At 44.2% G+C, this 23,407-nt stretch overlaps 1 protein-coding gene across 2 annotated transcripts in view; it reads left to right on the forward strand.

The window, feature by feature from the left end:
- Window positions 1-1,580: 1,580 nt before the first annotated feature.
- The window catches only part of TMEM200A (transmembrane protein 200A), a gene marked incomplete at its 3' end in the record, with an annotated part of 70,201 nt that continues 48,374 nt past the window's right edge, over window positions 1,581-23,407 (forward strand). Inside the window, exon 1 of one of the 2 annotated variants that reach the window (XM_082669382.1) lies at window positions 1,581-1,642. Of the gene's footprint in view, window positions 1,643-8,143; window positions 8,265-23,407 lie in introns of those variants that run through there. The other variant, XM_082669381.1, reaches the window with a different exon arrangement.

A 23,407-nucleotide genomic window follows, 5' to 3' on the forward strand; every position in this document is an offset into this window, starting at 1 on the left:
AATGAGATCAGCAGATTGCACATTGAAAGACACAAATACACTGCACTAGAATGCCATACTTGCCCTCTAGTTACCAGCTCAAATGCATTCAGGAGACACATAGGTACAACCCACTCCCTGCGCTGGTGGATTGTATGCTCTGTACCTGCCAGGGTTGTGGTTGGAATATCTGCTAATCCATAGTTTTACATAAAACTTTATTTACTGAATTGACCGGCATATATACAACCATCAGTTCTGTCTCTGCGGAATAGGAGGTAACTATCATAACATTTTACTCTATGAATAGGGCACAGTCCCCACTCACAGGATGTTTGGGGGCAAGGAGGATTAACCTACACCCCTCCTTGACTGTGATGTTTGGAGTTGAACCTAAGCACTGCTCATCGAAGCCCTCAACGATCCGGTTCGCCCTCGTCCTCCCTGCCCATGACCCTCGCCCCCGAGCCGCTCTCCCGGAGCCCCTTTCCGGGCTAGATCTGGTGGGCGCTCCAGAGCGGTGTAGATAGCGGACGTTCGCGGTGTCCGCTCCGCGCGGTGTTTGGCTCCGCTTGCGCAGCGCCCGCGCAGCCCGCCAGGGGGACCCCGACCCGCCCAGGCGCCGTCTGATAAGAAAGAGTCCGAGGGGCGTGGAGCCAGTGTCCTGCCGCGCCTGCTCCAGGAAAACCGGGATTCAGCCGGGTCTTCTCCACTCCTCCGGGGACTGGCGGGACCCCGGCTCCGAGACCTGGGGTTCCAGCGAGAGGCTCGCCCCGAGGGTGGGAGTGTCCGTTTCCACCCTCTGGCCTTCCAGCCCGGAGAAGAGCTCCTGGAAGCGGGTATTTTGTTCTCAAAGATAGGTTTTTGTCTGCGGTGATTCCCTGTTCAGGAAGTGCAACTTTGCGGCCGCTGCACGGGTCTTGGGGGCTGGGGGTCCTGGAGGGAGAGGATTGGATTTTGTCTGCATCCTCGAGGAGGAGGCTGGCGGCGAGATTGGGGGCGGCCGGGCCGGGGGAGTGCCCACGGGTCGTGGACGGCTGGAGCTTGGCGTGCACCAGGTCGCGATCGCGTGGCCACGCTCCTGGTAGCCCGCCCGGCCCCCTGCACCCCGTCCCCAGCCTCCTCTTCGGCGCTTGGGGCGTGAGGTTCGGTGGGCATCTTTCAGGAGCCGAGCAGAAAACTTTTCCCTTCCCAGCCCCCGGTCCCTTTTGTCTTTCTTGTGCGGCGGCGGCGACGACTGAGCAGCGATTCCCTGTCCCCTGCCCGGCGCACCGCGCCGGGTGACCTCCGAGGGCGGGAGCGCTCGGACTCCGTGCGCCCTACGGCTGCGGCCGGCGTCCCGGCGACCCACGGCGGGCACAGACAGCGACGCGCCCCCCGCCCAGAGGCCGCCGCCGCCACTCCCCTCCGCCGGCCCGCACACCTCGCCGCCCGCCCCCTCGCCTGACTCATCCGCCTGCCGTGGCAGCGCCGCGCCCGCTGCCCGAGCCCCGCCGGGATGGGGAGCGAGACCGCGGCTGCCCGCGGCTGCCGAGCTTCCTGCTGACGCCCCCGACCCCGTCGCCTCCTTCGCTCGGCTCCGGAGGCGCCGGACGTCGCACCAGCTCCGGGAGTGAGAGCCGCGACAGGCGACCGGACCCCCGAGGCCCCGAGCTCAGGACAGGTGAGGGGGAAGGAAAGGGTGCTGCCGGCGGTGGGGAGGTGGGTGGGCAGTCAGTGCAGCTGAAACGGGGCGCTGCTTTATTCCCCCTCCCCCGCCCCGCTTGGGACCCCGGAGTTAGGGTAAACACTGTCTCCTGAAGTTTGCGAAATAAACCAAGCCCGCCGTCAGTTCCGGACTCCCCAGTCCTCAGAGCGCAAGAGGAGCCGCGAGGGGCAGCCTCTCAGAACCCGGAGCCTTGGAGCGCCTGGCTGGGTTTCTCCAAGCTACACCCTCCTTTGTCTTCATTCCAGAGACTCAGCATTCTCTGTAAAGATGTCCACAGCGTAATTTATGGTAGTCCTTGGCAAGAGCAAAGTGTGGTCAGGGTTTCCTAAAGCAATATCTGTATGTGGTAGTATCTTCGTAGGCGACATGGAGACGCGAAGCAATTGTTTGCCAAGTTCAGCACTATTCTTCTCCCTATGGAGTCTGTCCTTAAGAGAAAGGGCTGAGGGTTTGAAAGATTTTCTCCATTAATCATTCTTTTGCTATAATTAATTGCCCAAGCCAGCATTTCACATTGTGTAGGTACAAGCTCTCTGTGTGTATTTGCTGCTGCTAGATTTCGACTAAGAAGTATGTGTATGTGTGTGTGAGGTGATATTTGTAATAAGAACAGTTCACTATTTCAATACCAGTTTCAGGCATTGGTAATGCCAGATAGTCAGATGCTTCACATTTATGTAATTTACTCATTGAAGTCAGACCAAGTACACCTGAGTCTGGTGTTGGACTAAGTATGTTGGGCTAAAGTGTCTCTTACCCGGATTTTTCTTCTAAAGACCTTCAGAAGTACTTGTGGACAACTGTACATACAGAAAACATTTCAAGAATCAACAACTATTCTTATTTGTCAGTAAGAATATTGAACTTTTAGGTTTTGCTGTCAAACCGAGTTCTGAGATACACTTTCTGTAGTGCTTTATGAATAAATTATTACCAGCTCCTATGAAAGCTATTTACTTTGCTGGTTTGTCACGTCTTGCGTTATGGAAACTCTTATAAAATGACCTTCAAGTTTGTTATTTGGCTACTGATACTAGAATGTATTACCATTTTGTAAAAAGTAGGCTAAATTTCAAAACTTCTCAAATCTTACTTTATTTTTCCACTACTTTTTCCCCATACAGAAGCATCTGCTTTAGTTTCATGCTTTTCAAACAGCTTAAGTGAAGAATAGGCATTCTTCGTAACAGAAAGTAATGCTTCTATTAAGTAGAAACTATAATTAAATGCTTTAGTAAAGTAATGTTATGAGATATTTTTCACTCAAAATATATATACTGAAGGGTTAGGAATGATTTTCTCTAATGAAGTCCTACTACAGAGCTCATAATTGTGAGATGATTTAGGTATAATTTGTAACCCTGGTTATAATTAGCTTTGTATCCTAGGCTGGGGAATCTTTCAGTGAAAGAGAGTTGTGTGGGGAGCTTCTGTATGCAATTTCCAGGCAGCTGGCACATAGAGATTCACCTGCTGCTTCTGAGTCAGGTCCAGAGAAACACATGTAGTATTCCAAAGGCACCCACAGCAGAATGGATTCTTCAGGAAAGATCATTGTAAAGAATGATGGCTGCACTTGTATTCCAACTTGGAGGAATTATTAGTGAAGCTTTTGAATCTTCCCAGAGTGAGATCGCAACACCTGGACTTTTGTAGTTTCAGAATTTTGACAATAGCTCATTGGACAGAGAAAGATAACTACTGACATACAGAGGGAGTGGATTTGAACGGTTTGTTTCCCATGATAATTCTCAGCATAAAGGAAAAGAAATTCATTTTAATTTAGGAGAATAGATAAGAGCAAAAATAAAAGCAGATGTCACTTTTTACATTTCTTAAACAAAATTAGTAGAAGATAAAATAGTCTTCATGGTAATGCATATTACTTATCAATAGAATGTACAGTCTAAAAGAGGAGGCAGTTTTAAAATAAATTTCATTTAGTGTTGGTCTCCCTAAATGAGAGGCTGCATGGGGAGTTCGGTCAAGCAGAACACATCTGCAAAAAGAACTTGTGTAGAGATGGAAAAAACAAATCTGCAGTGAGAGGGACCCCTCATTTTATGACGCAAGATATGATTTGCAGTTTTATCAAGTGTATTCATTTCAGGACTTAAGATATGTTTTGTCTGCTAAGGTCTGATATGTGCCCAAGCATTCAGAAAACATGGGTGAACCCTTGTTATGGTGCCAGGCTTGCTGAAGGACAGCAAAGTAGCCTCTCCTATGGGAGCTTACAGGCTGGCGGGGAGGGGACTGGAAAAGTGCCATAGATCGCGGAGCACCTGGAGGAGTCCTTGAGCATCAGGGGACTGCTTCATACTGGGGAGCAGGATGGTGGATTTCCAAGGACACTGGATGGGCAGTTGGAAAAGCCAAGTTGTTGTCCTGGCTGAGACACTAATGATGTGGCCCTGGGTATGTTTCTAGGCTTTTCTGAGCCTCTCTGCTTTCATCGACAGACCAAGGACTTTGGACTGTGATCTTTTCATCCTCTTTTTAAAATGCTGCATTATGAGGAAAAATCAGGATGAGGTGTGGGTGGTGGTGGGGTGGGTGAGTAAAGTCTGGGTTGGGGGAAGACAGGCTGTGCTGTACACAGGGAAAGAACAATGACCATGGTAATAGAAGGTCAAGGAGATCTGACCTGGGGCATCTGGCCCATCGTTGATTATATGAGTTTAAAATACATAACAGGGGCTTCACTGGTGGCGCAGTGGTTGAGAGTCCGCCTGCCGATGCAGGGGACATGGGTTCGTACCCCGGTCTGGGAAGATCCCACATGCCGCGGAGCGGCTGGGCCCATGAGCCGTGGCCGCTGAGCCTGCGCGTCCGGAGCCTGTGCTCCGCAGCGGGAGAGGCCACAACAGTGAGAGGCCCGCGTACCGCAAAAAAAAAAACAAAACAGAAAACAAAGTAATAAATAGCAACATTCACTTAGTACCTGATGGTTTTCGATGAATTTTCACACATAATGCCAATCGATTTTCATTACAACCACAAGAGTTTATTCAAGCAGAAAGGTGATGAAACCAGGACTAATTTCTCAAAGCACGTTTGCACCAGTACACTCCATTGCCTTTCTGTAGGAACAGGAAAAGCTAGAACACACTTTGGAAACCCTGTGTAAATGGGAGAGAGATATAAGGGTGGCATCAGATTTTAGTGGAGTTTCAAATTTCTGAGTAAAAATTTAGGTTACATTCTGGAAGATAAGAATCTCCAATTGTGAGATCAAGACCTGACACATCTGGAATTCTGATTGTTAATCTTTCGTTTGATTACTCCTGTTCTGGGCTTCCTCCTGATCTCATCTCCCTCCCCATTCCCAGCAGGAGTTCTGGTGATTTGATTATTACAGTCATTGATAAGACTTTTCCAAGAGTTTTGAGTGCAATTGGAAAAAGGAAATTCTCATATGAAGCTGGGGATTCTTGGACCATTGTACTGTTAATTAATGGGATATGTTCCAATAGCAAATTATGCTTTGGAAACTGTGACCAGAGGTGAAATTACACAAAATTCATGGGAATGTGAGCAAAGTGTGAAGAGGTGGATGTGTGCATTCCTTCCTACAGTGTCCTTGTCGCTCTGCTCCAAGCACTAAAGGGGTGTCAAGTGCACTAAAGGGGGTCAAGTCCCCTCCCCCTCCCCCTGTGTTCCTGTGGAAGGGAGCTGATCAGGATTCATCTGGTTATACACTCGAGGGACCTACATTTAACTGCGTTAGGCAGAAAAAGTAGATTTATTGGCTCATGTGACTGGAAAGTCCAAACATGGACTTTGCTTTAGTCATGGCTGGAACCCAGAGCCTCACATGACTTTGTTAAGGTTCGTTCTGTCTCTCCTCATTTCTCAGCTTCTCTTCTTTCTGAATCAGCTTCATTCTGAGGCCTCTTTCTACGTGCTAAGAAAGGTGACCATTGGTAGTTCCGAACCTGCATCCTTTGGCTTTTGATCCATAAGAAAGAGAAGTCTTCTCTCTTCCAGGTCCCATTTATAGAATCTCCTGAAAGGGCTATGGTTGGCCCTGCTATGGAGGTCATTGAATCAGTCTCTGTGTCCAGCAGAGAGTGCTACTGTGATAGTCTTGGACTGGATCATGTGCCCAACCCTGTATATATGTGATGCTAGTGGTGGGATGGGGAAAAGGAGACCGGTAGAGGCACCATGATTGACATGATCTCTGTTAAGATCATATAGATCTCCCAAGACAATGAGGCTGCCAATCAAAAACAACATGTCTATTATTGCGGAGAATTGCCCCCTCCATTTTGAGACAGCCACTTGCACAACGATGTGAAGTTTGCACATGGAAGCAACTCAGGTGACCACGGCCATGCAAATTCCAGAAGTGGGACCTTCCTCCCAGCCAAGGCAAAGCTAGGTGATGAAATAATTCCCTCCATGTCTAGACTTTGCTAAGAGGATCTAGAATTTTTTTTTTTTTTTTTTTTTTTTGCGGTACGCGGGCCTCTCACTGTTGTGGCCTCTCCCGTTGCGGAGCACAGGCTCCAGACGCGCAGGCTCAGCGGCCATGGCTCACAGGCCCAGCCGCTCCGTGGCATGTGGGATCTTCCCGGACCGGGGCACGAACCCGTGTCCCCTGCATTGGCAGGCGGACTCCCAACCACTGCGCCACCAGGGAAGCCCCCAGAATATTATTGAATGAGGAGCCCACCATTTATCCATGTCCATGTGCTTTTAGCAAATACCCCTGTGCCTTATTTCCAGCCTAGGGATTTTATTTCCTGAAGGCCTGGTCTTCTAGGGATCATTTGATTAGAGACTCCTACTTTGGGCATTATGAGATTAGAGACCCAGTGACACAGTGACAGTTTGAACAAGGAAGTAAAGTGATGAACACAGAACTGTTGTTTATAGAAGTTCATTGAGTTTGTGAGAAATGGGCAGAGAGGAGGCAGCAGGCACAGATTAGGGTTACCACTTAGGAGACCTAAGGTAATAGGTCCTAAATTAGAATACTGGCATGTGTGAGCAACATTATTAAGGTCTGGTGAGGATGAAGGAGCGTCTGTGTTGACAAAAACATTGGTAGGTTGAAACAGATCAAGGGGAACCAAACCAGGAAGGTAGGCTGGGCCAGTAGGTGAAGTGGCTGTGTGTTGCAGGTAGATTCATAGCAACTGGACTGTATCAAAAGGAGGCCTGTGGCCACCACGTGTCCTAGGGGCAAAACCTTTATATGTGTAGCACTGACATTTATTAAAGACCTACCTAGTATGCCAAGTACCATGTTAAATGCTTTACATTCATTATGTTATTGAAATCTCAAAAAAGCCCTCTACTGTGAGAAAGCTGAAAGTTAGGGAGGTAAATAAGTTGCTCAAGGTTATGTGGTCATTAAGTAGTAGACCTGGGATTCAAACCCTGGCAGTCTGAAACAAAAGCCTGTGCTTAAACTACGCAACACCACCTCTCAAGGTCAAGGTCAGAATCTAGTATATCAGGCCAAATTGAAGGGTGGGCCCCATATTGGGCCTCCCAGTAGGCAACCAGAGTGCCAGGAGTCCAGGTCAGACAGAGGGGATGGAATAGAGGCTGTCAGGGTGAAGGTGTAGAGCATTCGTGCTCAGTGGCAAACTGGACAAGAGTGCCACAGTAAGAATAGAACAGGGGTAGATTCTTGGTTTGGGGTTTGGGTACAGGGAGGAAAGTGAGTGGGAACAGCATCAGGAAGTTGAATAGGTGGGCAGATCAATAGAACTAGAGCTTGATTGTTGATCTGAGAACAGGAACTCTGCCGTCTGCCCTGCTTTAGATATCCTTCGTGGTGTAAGTCAGTAAGAATACGGCATGGGCAACGGGCAACTCCTTAGAGGGAGACGGAGTTCTATTAGTTGTCAGGCACTATTAAGGGGAAAAAAGCTAACATTTGTAGAGCATCTGCCATGTGCCTTAGATACATAATCTCACCGAGTCTTCATTAGACTCCTGGGAGGAGATATATCTCGGCTTTTTTTTTTTTTTTTTTGAGCAAGGAAATGAAGGCTTAGAGAAGTTAAATTACTTGCCTGAGCTCCTGGAGCCAGACTGGAAAATCAAGGAGCTGTCATGGAAACCGAGATATATCTGTATCTCCACCTCATCCTGGATCTTCAGGGAGACATCCTGGTCCTGGCAGGGCAAGGTCAATTTCAAGTCTGGGCCATAGACAGGGGGAAGTCAGCAGGGTTGTATGGTTGGGAAGGGACATCGTGAGTGAACGTTTAGACATCTTAATGTGAGCTGAGAGCAGGTCACCTGAATGGCGTTGTCCAGCAGGACTATATCCAGCTTTGGCAGAAAACTTAATAACCTAGTAGGTTTTTCCCCCTCAGCGCAGGCTCGCTATCATCATGCAGGATAGATACGTCAGCAAGTCAGATGTTTGGAGGGCTTAATTTTAGTCACTGACTTCAGTTGAAGAGAAGGGACCTTTGCCAGCTGCCATGGCCTGAATTTACCTTTATACACAAAGGTACTTTTCCCAGAAATATGATAAATAAGAAATAGATACATATATGGAGAGAGTTGGAGAGAGAGGAAGAGCATTAGCACATACTGAATGTAGCAGGTATGTGGAATACACTCCAGCTATAAAGGTCTATACTGGAAGATGCTCTAAATGAAACTATTTCCTGATGAAATATGAGTGATATATCATTCCCCAACAAACGCAAGGTCAAATCGGTCTCTGTGTAATTTATGACTGGATGTAGATGTTCGCTGTGTGCAGTGAACTGTGTATACATATGATAAGAAGAAAGGGAATGAAAAGGTAAGTGAAAAGAAATATTTGAGACATAGTTTTGAGAATTCATAGCCTGTTTGGGGAGGTAGGACAACCATGTGTAAACTTTTAAAGCAGCACGATGGAATAATATGATTTCAGAGTTGGCAGTATTTTTCAGAGAGTCATCAGGATCACAGTGCCAGCCAGTATTATAAAATACAAACTTAATAGTAGCAGATGAACGTAAATGTTATGGAAACTAAAAGGAGTGGAACCATCTGAAACCTGGAAGGCTGATCAGGGGAAGCTTCTGGGAGTTCTGATAAGTATGTGTGGGCAGAAAGAAGAGACAAGCGTGTTCCAGGTAGGATGACTAAACTTCTCAGTGAGCCAGAGACCACTGGGAAATGACTTGTAGTTGAACAGGTTGGGTTTGCTACTTGTTACAGTGAGGGAAAAGGTACACCACAGGAAAACATGGGGTGTCGCAGTAAAAGGGTGTTAGAAATGCGTGATTATAGGATTTGGTCTTGTAAGTGATTTGGGAGAGGGTTTAAAGAAGCAGGACTGGGCTTCCCTGGTGGCACAGTGGTTGAGAGTCTGCCTGCCGATGCAGGGGACACGGGTTCGTGCCCCGGGTCCGGGAAGATCCCACATGCCGTGGAGCGGCTGGGCCCGTGAGCCATGGCCGCTGAGCCTGCGCGTCCGGAGCCTGTGCTCCACAACGGGAGAGGCCACAACAGTGATAATGCTATGAGTTTGTATCTTAATAAGTCTTCTCTAGAAGGAGCAAGACTAGAGAGGCTGACACTATAATTGGCAAAGATGCAGCAAATACTCATTAGCCAGATTAGGGGAATATTGGTCATTTTGGGGGTTGGATAATATTTGTGTTTTTGTTTGTGTTCAGATAGGATTACACAGTGGTCTTGTTTCTGTCCTGATTCAGCACGGTCACAGAGTGGCCTTGTCTGGTGCGGATGCTCTGTGAAATCATTTCCATCTAACAGGAGGACCCCAGGGCCAGCTCCCCGATATAATGTCTACTGTGCTCTTTCATAAACTGCAAATGATATTCCAAAGTGTACCTGATTTCATGCACCAACTGAGATTCCCATTACAATATGATGCTGTTAGTGAATTCTTCTCTTGGAGTTATGGAGGTGATTTTCTTCCTATTTTGTAAAATTTTATTTAATAGCATTTATTAAGTTCCCACTGTTTACCAGGTAGCCTGTTAGATTCTGGGGAGGTCAGGATGACAAGGATCTCAAGAATCTCATAATCTAATGAGAGAACTGCATGCAAGTCAGTGACTATGATGCCTTGAAATAAAGCTGGTAGAGATATGAGAATAGGTAAAGAAGAAAAGGGGCTCCTGGGATGAAAGTGATGGTGAGAAAAGTGATCCTCTTTTACAAACAGTGAGCTCATCACAGAGGTGCTGATAGGTGGGCAGCTGCTAAGGTATGTTTGCAGTTTTGAGAATCAGCATCTTTGGGCTGAAACGCAGTATGAACCCCAAGATTCTCAGTCCTCTCTCTAAGCTGATCTTGGTATAGAAGAGGCATGCATTTTTGGCTCACTTGGCAAGGCAAGTATCAGATCAGCTCAGTGCAAGTATGAGAACATACATGTGCAAGTATTTGTGATACAGTAGACTTAGCATTTCTGAAGGGGTGTTATTATTTCTAATAAAAGCAATACATGCTTCTAATGAAACTTTGGAAAATACAGTAACTATAAAAAAAAATCAGGGAGACAATTTGCCTATAATCCCATGACCCCAAAACACCCATAAGAGTCTGGCATTTTTCTTCCCCTTTATATTTAATGAAGTTTTTCCATAGTTAATAACATATTACAATGAGCTCTGTTTGCTTAACCTTGTGTCCTAAATATTTTCCAGCTTCTCGGCAAGCTTTATTAATGTTGTATAATATTTGATTGTATGATTTACCATAATTTATCAACTATTCCCTTAAGATTGGACCGTTAGGCTGTTTCCAAATAACTGGTCTTATAACTGGCATTTTGATGAAATCTTTGTTCATATTTCAGATTACTTCTTTAAGTGAGATCCATGGAAAGGTAATTCCTGGGTCAAAGAGTTTAAATATTTTAAGACCTTCGGTACTTAATGCCAGACTGATTTTCAGAATAAGTGAACTTGTGGTTGACAGTGCAGGGGAATCCCGCCTCACCGTGCCTGCACTAGGGGTTTATTTATTTTTTTCTTAAATGAGAAAAGCTACCATTTCAAAATGAGTAACAGTTCCACCAACTGCTGATTTGGTTCCTTTGTACCCAAACCTCTCTTTTAAAGTGGAGGTTGGTCCAATGTTGTGATGAACCACTCGATTTAAAAAAATTTACTCACGAAGTGGTCCTGAATATTCAGATAGGGACCCATGACAGAGAGAAAATTAGCTTGTGAATGACTTTTTAAAGCCAATGACAGGCAGGCACATCGTGCGAGGGCACACTTCAGACGGTGGCGTGGAGAACCTGTGAGTGAAGGTGATGCTGGACAAAGGCCCCACTTTTGGGAGCAAACGCTCTACCAAGCCCGCCTCTGTGGCCTGGCAGTCAGGTTCTCGCAGTCCTGGAACTGTGGAACATTTGGAACTGTTGAGCTCGTGGTCCCTACCCTGTGTGAAGGGGCTGTCACCCAGGGAGCATGGTCTGTTTTGTTCAGGGCCGTGCTCTCAGCAGGCGACCCAGGAGCAGTTAGTGCTGATGGGTAGAATCTGAGGTCGGCTGTGCCCTAAGGTAGGATGTGAACACCTGGGAGATCGCTCCTTCCCGAGGCCCGAGGCCCTCTTAGTCACTGATCCGCGCAAAACGAGCCAAACAAAGATCCTGAATGTGGAACCTTCTGGTTTTACTCCCTTTCCCAAAGGCAAGCCAACCATATCGAAGTGTCTAGTTTTTTGTTTTTGTTTTTTTTTTTTTTTTTTGCGGTACGCGGGCCTCTCACTGCTGTGGCCTCTCCCGTTGCGGAGCACAGGCTCCGGACGCGCAGGCTCAGCGGCCATGGCTCACGGGCCCAGCCGCTCCGCGGCATGTGGGATCTTCCCGGACCGGGGCACGAACCCGTGTCCCCTGCATCGGCAGGCAGACTCTCAACCACTGCGCCACCAGGAAAGCCCGAAGTGTCTAGTTTTCAGAGTGATAAAGCTTGCCTTATTGCACAAGAAGGAGGAACTTGGAGTTTATTCAGACCTCTGTGGGGTGTTTACTGCAAAGGAACTATTGAACTTTACCACAGCAGTCAATTCGAGGTGGTTTCTCAGTGCCTGTCTCAGTTTTTCCACAACTGCTCTTTTGCTGCAGAAATAATTCACAACTACAATAAAAATACTTCTGGTTTTCTTCTAAAAGTTGGAGAATATTATCATAGTGTTACGACTCCATTTTCTTCTGTGGATCTCAGTCAATAATTTTGAGCAAAATTATTTTCATTCATTTGTTCACCAAATCATTATTTACTGAGATTCATTCAGTAGTTGCTGTTGAATTATATTTATGACCCATTTTGTCAAATGTGAGGTGTGCCTTACACCATGATAGTGTAGAAAACCTGGTAGGAAAGTATGACCTATACATTTATTATTTGCTCTCTGATGAAACATATAAAAGTTCTCAAATCATCATGCATAACGTAGTAAATGCAAGCTCTGTAGGAAGTTCATTCATTAATAATTGATTCAATAAATGTTATGTGCCAGGGGCTTCCCTGGTGGCACAGTGGTTGGGAATCCACCTGCCAATGCAGGGGACAGGGTTCAAGCCCTGGTCCGGGAAGATCCCACATGCTGCTAAGCCCGTGAGCCGCAACTACTGAGCCCACGTGCCGCATCTACTGAAGCCCGTGTGCTCTATAGCCCGTGCTCCACAACAAGAGAAGCCACCGCAGTGAGAAGCCCGCACACTGCAACAAAGAGTAGCCCCCTGCTCGCTGCAACTAGAGAAAGCCCATGCACAGCAATAAAGACCCAACACAGCCAAAAATAATAAATAAATTTAAAAAAATAAATGTTATGTGCCAGGATCTGGGGATAGGGTAAAGATCAAAAGAAAGGTTGTGGTGGAGTGTACATCCTAAATGAGGAAGACAAGTCAGTTTCAGGAAGTAGAAAGTCCTATGAGAAAGGGAAGGAACCTGATGTAACAGAGTGCCTGGGGTTCTGTAGATCAGAAGGTCAGGAAAGACCTCTCTGGGTTTGTCATTTGAACTAAGGCCAGCCTTGCATATTGGGGAGGGGAGGTAGGCTTTATTTTCAGGGAACTGGGAAGCCGTTAGAAGGTTTTTCTTCTGGAGCATGATGTTTGAGGTCATTTATTAAAAATAGTGGTTGAGGTTTAGAATGCTAAGCAATATTGTGATGATGGTGTTGGAGCCGGGAATGAAAGCAACGTTCACGTTAGAAACTCCCTGTGTAGTTCCGCTCAAGATGTGCCCTGCATTATTATGTGGCTGAAGGCATCCCGTAAATAGTATATCCACCTTCAAAGGGTTTTTAATGTGACTACAGATATTCTATATTAATATAAGTATAGTTCTGTCCATAAAATATAAACAACTTAATCAGTCCACTGTGAAGTTTTTATGTAAAGCTTATATTTTTTTAACTGTGCCTAGCATAGTGACTTGTGTATTGTACGCATTCAGTTAATGTTTGCTGAATTAATTATATTGAATCTTCTATACTGTCAGTAAAATATCACCCTACGATATAAAATCACATTTAAGACAGAGTATTTTTATGAAAAGACCAAATTATTTCTTAGAAAAAAATTTAGATAAAATGTTAACTGTACTCTGAATATTAATTTTCAATTATAGTCAAAATTAAAAATTGAAATATTGAAAATAAAAATCTAATTCACAGCTATAATTATCTTCTTTATATGCAGTATAGGTGGAAGTCTCTGGAAAGTCCACATGTTAGATAAGGGTTTCATTAGCAACAGTTGGTTTTATCACACTCTATTTAACACATGTGGAAATTCCTTCTTTATTTTATGAGTCTCCCAATCGTTGAACCAACCTCTATTCAGAACTCTTCTACCAACACTGGCGTAGTGGAACGTAGATGATAATAGCATATAATTAGTGATGTTTGTTAAGCTCATTGTCTTACGGGAGACCGAGTTCAAAATATACTTATTGAGTCATCAGACATTTATGGAGAGTGGGCCAAGTGCCATCCACTGTGGTTGGTTCTGGAAGTTAACAGGCTTCTCGCAAGGAACTCACAGTCCAGAGAGCAATCTGGTACGTACTTAGAGCAAGGGTGAGAGTTTTGAAAGATGATCTTTGGGTCTCCCTGAGTCTAAGCTTGGGGAAAGGAGATGGTAATGAGTGAAACTGGGCATTATTTCACAGAAGCCTTCAATGTGGAATTTGGTTAGGTTTTTTTTTTTAAAGACAGATTACAAAAAGGAGACAAAGAAAAAAAAAGGCAGCACGTGCCATCCATCTTCTGGCAACAAGGCCATCTACGTCCCGATTCTCATTTCTACTGATATTACCCTGGGGGTTCCCCAGCTGCCAGTGACTCAGTGTTCACTTGGCAGGAGACCCAGGGACTGGCAACATCCCCCTGCCTCCTCCAACACACAACCCCATGAACCCTGCCCCCTTGGCTCACCAGCCTTGGGGTCTAGGGACCCAAGCTTGCCCTGCATGTCCTCGTGGGCACCACTCCTCCAGACCTTCACATACTCCTGCAGCTTTAGATCTGCTGTCTCCTCGGTTGCTAATAGAGCATCACTTATTCATTGCTTTATCCATTCACTCATTCAATAAATATTTTCTGAATACCTACTAATTTAGGCACTGGATATACAACAGGAAACAAAATGAAGTCCCTCGGGAGAGAGACAATACACGTATACTTCCTTGTGACAAGTAACGTGAAGAATGAAGCACAGCTCAGGGACAGAGAGCGCTGGGATGGGCGTAGTGTAGCCTGGTCACGGAAAGCCCCTGTGATCAGGCCTGATGTTTGAGCAGAGACCTGAATGAAAGGGAGGGAAGGACTCATTAGAACGTCTGGGGGAGAGGAGAGTGCCAGGCAGAGAGCAGAGGGTGCAAAGGCCAGAGGAGGCCGCAGGAGAGGTGGGAGTTGGCTTGGAATGTTTGAATAGCAAAGATGCCATATGGGAACATGTATATGTATATGTATAACTGATGCACTTTGTTATAAAGCAGAAACTAACACACCATTGGAAAGCAATTATACCCCAATAACTGTATATGTATAACTGATTCACTTTGTTATAAAGCAGAAACTAACCATTGTAAAGCAAGTATACCCCAATAAAGATGTAAAAAAAAAACAGAGCAGGGGCTTATAGAGGGCCTTGGGGCCACGAGGGAACTTTGGGCTTTCCTCTGAGTAGCATAAGAGGCATCTGCCAGGGTCCTGACCTACAGTGGGGGCTTTGCTGGGCTCAGTCCCAGTGGTCCTTGACTAGTCTCAGAAGGGAATGTGCAGCGAGTGGAGGCCTAGGTGTTCTGCCCCATCAGCTGTAGGCCTGACTTGATGGGCCTGAACTCCAGTTCAGGATTCTCAGCAGTGATGTGATCAAATGAAAGTGACACGGATAAGGACTTTGAAGCAAGAATAACCCAGAGAATTCCAAAGGAGATGTTTTACTTTGGGTGTGAGCCGAATTTTGCTGTAGATTGGAAACGGCATTCACCGATCCAGAGTGTGAGAGCCATGAGGAGACTTTTTCATACAACAGTAAGAAATCTGAAATCTGGAAAGGCAGTCCGCTTTTGCTAAAGTTCACTTACTAAGTATTAGGTGCAGATACAGGATTAAAATCCAGGCCTTCCGGGGCTTCCCTGGTGGCGCAGTGGTTGAGAATCTGCCTGCCAATGCAGGGGACACGGGTTCGAGCCCTGGTCTGGGAAGATCCCACATGCTGCAGAGCGACTAGGCCTGTGAGCCACAACTACTGAGCCTGCGTGTCTGGAGCCTGTGCTCCGCAACAAGAGAGGCCGCGATAGTGAGAGGCCCGCGCACCGCGATGAAGAGTGGCCCCCGCTTAAAAGAAAAAAAAAAAAAAATCCAGGCCTTCCTCCTCCTGACCTTGGCTCTTGAAGAATGGGGTGACATACATGGGTTAAGGAGGAGAAACACTGTGATATTTGGCCTGAGATTAGCTACCTAATAAGAACCAGGACTGTCAGGGTTAATGACTTGGAGCATGCCCAGAAAACCTCCTTAAATATCAGCATTCATTTGGTCAAGAGATGCTCATGGAGCAACTCCTGTGTTCTGGTTACTGACTGCGTGTGGTGCAGGGGGAACAGCGAGCTGTGTTCACAGGGTGGACAGGGAGCTTATGCTCTAGTAATGGGGGCAAAAAATTACATCATAAATAATAAGTGTGGGACTGCCCTGGTGGCGCAGTGGTTAAGAATCCACCTGCCAATGCAGGGGACATGGGTTCGAGCCCTGGTCTGGGAAGATCCCACGTGCCACGGAGCAACTAAGCACGTGCGCCACAACTACTGAGCCTGTGCTCTAGAGCCCGCAAGCCACAACTACTGAGCCCGCGTGCCACAACTACTGAAGCCTGTGTGCCTTGAGCCCATGCTCCACAACAAGAGAAGCCACTGCAATGAGAAGCCCACGCACCGCAGCGAAGAGTAGCTCCCACTCGCCTCAACTAGAGAAAGCCCGCAAGCAGCAACGAAGACCCAACACAGCCATAAATAAATAAATAAATAAAATTTATATTAAAAAAAATAAGTGTAATTCGTGGCATGAAGACACACAGGTTGCTAGGAGAGAGGTTCGTGAGTCAGAGGGTCAGTGAAGGCTCCCCTGAGAAATGTCTTGTAAGATGGGACCAGAGACGAGAGGAACTTGTCTGGAGAAGATGCTTGCCAGAAAGGAAAACCCAAGCAGGGAGGTTGAGGAAAGAAGGAGTTGGGTTGTTTTTGAAGGACAGAAAGCAAGCCCTGTTATTGGTCAAAGTGAGCAGGGGAGAGACGCTGGGCCAGCCATTATGCTGTGCCCTGAGGGAAGTGGTAAGGGTTTGATACTTGATCCAAAGAGCAGGCTTTGCAAAAAAGAGGAATGACATGAACTGATTTGCATTTAGGTATCATTCTAGGAGTTTCCTGGTGAAGGAGTTGGAAGAAGCAAGAATGCATAAAGGAAGAGATAACAGGGCCTTCGATCGGGTGGTGGCAGTGATGTTCAAGAGAAGTGGACAGAGTAAAGACAGGTTTTGTGGGCAGAACCAGCAGACATTGGTAACTGAGAGCATGTGGGAAAATGTGGTCCAAGATCCTCCAAGATTTTAGCATGGATGGTGGTAGCATTCATATAGGTGAGGAAGACTTTTCCTAAGTTCCGTTCATGAGTTCAGTTTTGGACATGTTACATTTGAGTTGCAGGTGAGATATCCCAGGGGAAAGGGCAGGTAGGCTTTTGGACAGATGAGTGTGGAGCTCAGATGATAAATTTAGAATGGAGACATAAATTTGAGAGTCCTTAGCTTGTAGTTGGTAATAAAGTCCTGGAGAGGATAGAGACCAAACAAAGAAGGTGACTTAGGAGCATGCTTTGGGGATTTCCACATTTAAGGGTGGTTAGAGAAACATACAGAGAAGTAGCAGCCCTGGAGGTAGGAGAAAAGCCAACGGTGTGATGTCATTCATGAAAGATATGTGTTATTAGCGAGAAAACTTTGTTTGCCTGCTCCTTCCTGAGCCCTTTCTGAAGATTTAGGTTCAATTTCTTTCTCCAATTAAACTTACAAGTGCAACCGTGATGTAGTTTAACCTATAAACTTTTGGGTGAAATGGGATTAGAAATTGCTGAAAATCTTTTTTTGAATTCTATGTCATAGTTGTTGATGCTAAATTAGAACAGAATAAATGCACGAATCATACCTTCACAAAAAAATCATGATAGAATAGCATATCTGAAGGTCATTTTCATTATCATGCTGGTTACTCATCTATTCCTACTATCAATTCCACTGCTGCCTTCCAATTTGGTAGGTCTTTGAACTTTTAAAAGCATTTGCATATACATTTTTTATTTAAATTTTTAAAAAATTTTATTTATTTTTAAAATTTTATTTATTTTTTAAAGATTTATTTATTTTTGGCTGCATCGGGTCTTAGTTGCAGCATGTGGGATCTTCATTGTGGCGTGCAGGATCTTTCGCCACGGCACGCAGGTTTCTCTCTAGTTGCAGCGTGCAGGCTTCTCTCTAGTTGTGGTGCACGGGTTTTTCTCTTCTCTAGTTGTGGCACGCAGGCTCCAGGGCGCGTGGGCTTTGTAGTTGTGGCGTGCGGGTTCCAGGGCTCTGTAGTTTGCAGCAGGCAGGCTCTCTAGTTGAGGTGCGTGATCTCAGTAGTTGTGGCACACAGGCTTAGTTGCCCCACAGCATGTGGGATCTTAGTTCCCTGACCAGGGATCAAATCCACATTCCCTGCGTTGTAAGGTGGATTCTTTACCACTGGACTACCAGGGAAGTCCCCATATATACTTTTTAAAAATTGAGACATAATTGATGTATAATGTATGAGTTAGGTATACAACAAAATGATTTAATATATGTATGTGTTGTGAAATGCTTACCACAATAAGTCTACTTAAATTAACATCCATCAAATTAACGCATAGTTACAAATTTTTTTTCTTGTGACGAGAATTTTTGAGATCTACTCTCAGCTACTTTCAAATATACAATACAGTATTATTAACTATAGTCACCATGCTGTACATTACATTCCCCAGGACTTATTTATTTTATAACTTTATTTTAAAGCATTACTAGGTCATATGTTATCTATGTGACAGGCATTTTAAAGCTATTTTCTTTTCCAGGACACTATAAGGAAAGTATATAATTTAAAAGAGAGTTGCTTGGATAGCTAGCAGAAGACTCAGAGGATTACCCTGGCTCTTATTACAATTGCATTTTAGCTCGTTAAAAGTGAAGAGAAAAGACACCTGTTATTTGAGGTTGCCTTTAGCCTCCCCACTTGGGAGCTCAGCTTAGCCCATTCCGTGTGTGACAGTGGACCCTGAGGGAGCATCACATCCTTGTTTTTGTATTTTCCTACAGGAAAAGACACAGTGGAAATTCACCAGTAGTACATGAAACTAATGTGCAAAATTAAAAATCACCCTTGTGTGCGCATTGTCAAATTAGAGGGGATTAACTACATTTATACTTTCTCTAATCTTCTAATGTAGTCTTTTCATTTTTTAACATTTTTCTTCATATTAAAAGATTATTTAAGATTCAGGAATGACCTTATTTATAGTATGAAGTTATCAAAACACTTAATAATGCTATTATGTCCATAGTACTTTCTTAAGTTATGATTGAAAAGTATATAATAAAAAACTCTCCTGGACTTTGAGTCCTTTGGGAGTTTGTACCTTGCTACCCAGGGTCCTCTGTGTCAATGAGAATCCTCCAGACCTCCTTCGGCACCTTTCTTTTGTTATTTGAATGCTTAGAAGGTGAACTTACCACTGGTTTTATCCGTCCTGGCATAAGTGTCCATCAGTTACATAAGACCTTCACAGCAATGTGTCCTAAGAAGTAGTGCCAGATACTGCTGGCTATATTTGATGATATGTCTTCTTGCTCGCTCCCAACCAAAAAACAATTTTTTTTCCCACATCTGTGCCTCTGCGTGAACCATTTCTGAAGATAACCTTTGAGGAGAGAAGTGGGGCCGTTTTCTGGTTCAGAGAGGACTTTTTATAAACTAGTCATGGAAGTTGACTTCCCTGTGGATAACTATGTCTGGTGCAGAAGATGAATGAGAAATAACTGTCAGCCCTGGATTACTGTGCTGGGGACTCCAGTAACTTTTCTGCAAGTGCAGTTCTTTTAGAATGTCAGCCATCTTTCTGTACAACTGCAGTACATTGAGTGACAGTCCCTAAGCTGCCTTGTGCTATGTCAGACACACATTATAGCATGATATTATTCCTGCAGAGTGGGAGAAAGCCTTTTTTTTTTTTTTTTTTTCTGTCGAGGTGCACATATAAAAAGCAGTCTGTGGAAAGAGGCAGAGTGCCATTTTTAAATTTAAGTGTAGGCACCAGAAAGGTTTATATGGTTCTTATCCTTTAGTTCTATAGTTTAGCCGATGAGATTTGAGGAATTGCTAATTAAAGGTTAACTTTTGAAAGGCTGGCTCCCGGACCTGCTGGACCATCTCTGAGTGGGATCCCATCTCTTACCTGCATTTTCTCTTCCATTCATTCCAGAATCCCTATCACCTGGCTGAAGTGGCTCCCCTTCAAAGATATTTTTTAAATATAGAGTCAACTTTTGATTATCTGGGCTATTTATGATTTAAGTGAGATTTTGTTTGAAAAAAAGAGTCCCATTGCCAGGGATAATTTGAAAATCACTGGAGAATTTGAGCTTTACACCCTAAAAGCTATGTGATCTTGGTCAAGTTACTTAACCTCTCTGAGCCTTAGTTCACTCTCCCTAGCGTGGGACAGCATGACTTCCTTGGAAGCATGGTTGGGTTATAAAAGGTCATGTAAGTAAAGGGTCTGGCACAGTGTGAGGCACGAAGTGGAAACAGTATGAGGTAGCAAGTCTGGGCGTCCTGTCATTCCAGAGCATAGCCAGAGGGGGAGTGTTCAATGACAGTAGATAATCGAGTCCTTTTCTTGGTCTTTTTCTCCACTGGCTCCCACCACCATGCCTTTGTTTTGCACACACAGTCTGTGGGATACAACTGTTATCTCTGCCTGTTACCTAAGATGAAATCCTTTCTTGGGGTGTCGGGGGGAGGGTGGAAGCACTTTTCGTTCTAGACCCACCTTGATTACACCTCTTCTGTGGCATCTTCCCCTGCCTCTCCTGGGAGAGTTGGTTGCACTTTCCTGCACCTTCAAGATGCTTTGCTTATGCCAGCAGTTAAGCCTGACCCACAAAGAGTGACTTTTCTACCTTCTGTCTCTGTTCTAGACTGAAGTGTATAAGTAGTGAAAGTGGACCTAATGCCTCCCCCAGGACAATAAAAAGAGTTGAATGGAGAGTGGAAGGGGAATTATTTTTTTCTATTGGTGGTGGTACCACCAGGAATGTTACCAAAAAATAGAACCACTTCAGCTTTTTGGAGACCAGTGGACAGGGGTCTCAAGAAAGGCAGCAGCCCCACAAGCAGTAGGGGTATAGGATGAAGAGATACAAACTAACTACTATGCATAACATAGATAAGCAACCAGGATATACTGTATAGCATGGGGAGTTATAGCCATTATCTTGTAATGAAACTAATTCTGAAACTAATATAATATTGTAAATCAGCTATACTTCAATAAAAAAACAAAAGAAGTACCTCCTCCCCACGCCCAGAAAGGTTCTTTCTCTGTCTTCTCGGGGCAGGGGCAAGGTAGACGCACCAAGCAGCCAAGTTTCTGCTCCTAAGTCTGCTAAGATCCTGCTATTAAGTTTCTTCTGTGACCAGGCTCCTCTAGACACCTGCTCTGGCCCCCTAGGGACTCCATACCGGAAGCAAGCCCTCTTACCTGATGAATGGTGTGAGCTCCTTATGGCCAGTTGTGGTGTTCTATTATGTTTAAGACTCCTCTCTAATTTTTGAATTGTCAAATTCAGTTGAATTAAAACAGCAGCTCTGAGGGGTTTATGAACCCCTGTAGTAGCATCAGGTGGGATAGTGTCACCTTGGTTGACGCACAGGTCTTATCAAGCCAAAGGTATTATCTAGTTCAGAGGAAGAGCTACCCTAGACTTAGTAGCTTTCTTCTCTTTTCTGTAAAAAAGAGTCCCATTGCCAGGGATAATTTGAAAATCACTGAAGAATTAGAGCTTTACACCCTAAAAGCTATGTGATCTTGGTCAAGTTACTTAACCTCTCTGAGCCTTAGTTCACTCTCCCTAGTGTGGGACAGCATGACTTCCTTGGAAGCATGGTTGGGTTATAAAAGGTCATGTAAGTAAAGGGTCTGGCACAGTGTGAGGCACGAAGTGGAAACAGTATGAGGTAGCAAGTCTGGGCATCCTGTCATTCCAGAACATAGCCAGATGGGGAGTGTTCAATGACAGTAGATAATCCAGTCCTTTTCTTGGCCTTTTTCATTTTGATGTTTTGAAACATCCATGAAGGTATCTTAATAAAACTGAAAGTTGAACACTTGAATGCCTGGCAGTGACAAATATTCGGCTTCCCAAACATAGTTCATAACTCAGCTGTGTATCTAGATATTACTCCCCGGTCTCTCTGAAAATACTGATCAATAAAGTATGAGCTGTCAGGCTCAAAACCCAATAAGTGTCTTCAGTTTCAATTTTTAATGTTTTAGCAAATCACATTTGGTTGGCATAGAGATAAAAATGAATATCAGAAAGTGGTGAATACTGTCTTCATTATGAGTACAGAGGATTATCATTCTCTTTTAAAAATTTTCTGAATAATTCTGACAAATATTAAAACTTTGAGGGCCAATGGACCCAAAGAATTTTACAGGAATAATATATTCAAATAATATGAAAAAAGAAGAAATCATTTCTTAAGTACTTTCTCAACATTGTAAGTTGTCTTTATCGGTACTTTATAAAAAGTAAATTTATTCTTTATGAATTATTTTTAGTTTATTATAAACATTTGTCATGGTACTGAAGTTTTGATAAACATACCTTTCTAAAGGCTGCTATGTGGTCTGCTACCAACGTTTTCAAATTATAGTTTTTAATTAATTAAAAAGGAAATATTGATTCTTGTGATATTTAAAACTTTCCTTTGCAATTTCTTTGCAGTCTTGGGAAAGAAAAGCATGTTTTTCAGATGTATCATTGGATATTTTGGAATTATTTTAATGAAGCTTAACATTTAGAGTGAAGATCGGGTCACACTTGTTAACTTGTCAAGGGGCAGATAACCATCCCCGAAAGTTTTCTGAAGGAATTTTTTTTCTCTTAGAAGCTTCACGGTGTCAGACACTTGGGGATTATTTTTGCTTTTCTTCTAATGTTACAACAGTTAACATCTGGAGTACATTTATTATCTTTTCGTAAAAGGATTTATCTTTATTAGCATCTCATCCAGTGGTAGAGAGAAACACAGGAAGACTGTCAGGTTTAATACAATCTTTTGGATATAAATATGGAAGAAAGTAGTCAGAAAAAAGTCTTTATCTAGAAAGGGGATTTTCTTTGTTAACATTTTGCTCCATGCATGCATTTTGGAGGAATTATCAGTTATGGAGACCACATGATAAAACTTTTAATTTCTTATAGCCTGAAGCTAGTGCAAGGTCTGATGGGGACCAGGGCTCCTTACTGGGACTCTGTGCCTGGAGGTGAGTGAGCGACAGTGTGGGATGACATCAGGGCCCTGGAGGACATGGTCACCTGGAAGGTGGCTTTCTATGATTATTTTTATTATCTGTTTATTCTTTCAGGGATCTAACAAAGTTCCTTTAAATTCCTAACAGTCTATTGTCAGGGATTTGGCAGGCCATTGCTTTTGTTAACCTGATTATATAAAGCAGTTGTCTTATTTTGCCAAAGCTTCTCCAGTAAATACTTTTAATGCACAATAAAGATAGGCTGCTACTCTGGTGAAACACTCACTGTAAAAAAGTTTGCAGATCACTTTGTTGAGGAGGCTCTTTAGCAGGATTGCCTCTCATTCCTCCAGGTCTTTGCTCTCCACCCAAATCCCCAAAAGGAAATGCCCTTAGTTAGAAGCTCATTGTCGAAAAGAAAAATTAATTTCTCTGCACTTCTGTAATTGTAAAACTACATTATGTTCTGCTTGGAATGAAAGGAGGTCTATAACCTTGCAACCACTGATCTTGCCTGTCATTTTCCTTTTTGAAAACCTTTTCTAAGAGTCTGAGCCTCAACTAACTCATAACGCTATGTAATCTCACATTATTATAAATAAACCATAAGAAGAATTTTCAGATGAGTTTTTCGGGGCGACATTTTGC

Source organism: Grampus griseus (assembly GCF_964374135.1).
Source record: "Grampus griseus genome assembly, chromosome: 13".
Taxonomy (NCBI): Eukaryota; Metazoa; Chordata; class Mammalia; order Artiodactyla; family Delphinidae; genus Grampus; species Grampus griseus.